This window comes from Myotis yumanensis, unplaced genomic scaffold (genome assembly GCF_028538775.1).
Source record: "Myotis yumanensis isolate MYYU_CA2020_CCGP unplaced genomic scaffold, mMyoYum1.0.hap1 SCAF_6, whole genome shotgun sequence".
Lineage (NCBI taxonomy): Eukaryota > Metazoa > Chordata > Mammalia > Chiroptera > Vespertilionidae > Myotis > Myotis yumanensis.
Genome location: NW_027223757.1, coordinates 4,809,519 through 4,811,086, shown reverse-complemented (window position 1 = coordinate 4,811,086; position 1,568 = coordinate 4,809,519). Strand labels below are relative to the sequence as shown.

The 1,568-nt window shown below is 45.7% G+C and overlaps 1 non-coding gene across 1 annotated transcript; it reads left to right on the top strand.

Moving 5' to 3' along the window:
- Positions 1–636: 636 nt before the first annotated feature.
- Positions 637–1,041, top strand: LOC139013410 (small nucleolar RNA U85). Its single transcript, XR_011472050.1, has one exon. It is a non-coding gene; the product is annotated as a small nucleolar RNA U85 (small nucleolar RNA).
- Positions 1,042–1,568: the final 527 nt, after the last annotated feature.

The window sequence follows — 1,568 nt, the reverse complement described above, 5'->3', positions numbered from 1 at the left end:
GGTTCCCAGGGATTGGGCCGGCCTTGCACATCCTGGGTCACCTGCTTGCTGTCTACAGCATGTAGGTGCCCGCCCCTCCCAGGCCTAGCCAGTCACTGGCCCTTCTCCAGGAAAATGAAATGGAACAAAGAAATCTTTCCCCTTAGCTGGACTTGAAATGTGCAAGCTTGGGAGCAGCCAGGGACCATGCTCTCTCCCCGCCGCCACCACCACTCCTCCTCCCGCCCGACCTGAAGAACAGGGGAAGTTGTCCACAGAAACCAGAGAGAAAGCCCTGATTTCTTTCCAGGCTGGTGGCCAGTCCATGCCAAGGCTCAGCTGCAGGCTCATTCCTGGTTCTGTTTGACAGTCCTGAGAACTTACATTCTCCTTGTTGGTTTCACTCTGGGTGTCTCCTGGCCCATACAATGGAAAGCTCTCTAACTATAGTACAAATTCTTATTTCAGAATCACACCATTCCATGGGGTTCTGGGTTCTGGGCTGATTTAACATCAAAAGCTTGCAGCTTCTCACAGACACTGGCTCTGAGTTCTTTCTGCAGAGACCCTGTTCATGCTAAGGAAGTGAACTTAACAAGTCCTTTAGCCTCTTTGATTCTTAGTTTCCTAAACTGTAAGCTAGAGAAATTAACTCAAACATAATGATGTGATCCAGTTCAAAAAGCTGGAATTTTGGGGTGAGCCTTGGCATAAAGTCCCAGCTCAGTCACCTCTCAGAGCCTGTGTCCTAATTGGACTGTTTTAAAAATTAGAAAAAAATATAGGCCCATGCACTTGGCATGTGACAAGTCCCACATAACAGGCACTTGTTATGTATGAAATAGCACATCAGAGGGCAGACCAACAAGAAATTCTTCCTGCTTTTGAACTATCTCTCTTTTATGGAGATATTTCTTCCCAGTTGCCAGGAAGAAATTGTAACTGGAGTGAGTAGGGAGGGACAAGGCATGTTCATGGTATCAGGGTCAAGGGTCCCAAAGGACTTAGCTTGTGTTGTGGCCACTGAAAAATGAAACACAGATCTTTGGTAATCTGATGGATAAAAAAAAAGAAATAGCACATCAGGTAAATGGCCTCCACGGCTTTGCTGGCACATACGCAAAGCCGTGGTCTTCATTGTCCCTGCTCCTAGGCCATAATTGGTACTTGGTAATGCTTATCAAATTGAAGGGATTGAAATCAAAGGGCAACAGATATTAGAATATGATTCAATAAACCAAGTAAAATTAGGCTTTTATTTTTTTGTTGTTGTTAATGCTCACGCAAAATTCAAATCTTGCATGAATTTTGGGACACCCTATATAAGTATTTCTCTCTTGGACCGCGACCAGCACGGCTAGAGAGCGGATGACAAGTCCTGAGTAGGGGTGACAGGAGGTTGAGAAAAAGAAAGAGACAGACACAGAGACAGTAGGGAAAGCTGGGACCGGGTGGGACAGCTGCCCACTGATGGAGAGACAGCATCCCAGAGCTGGTGCAGCGCGTTTATGATACACAGCATGATTCCAGGAAGTGTTACTAGAGTTTAAGACAAAGGAAATTATGTGAAATCATGGTTAAGGATCAAG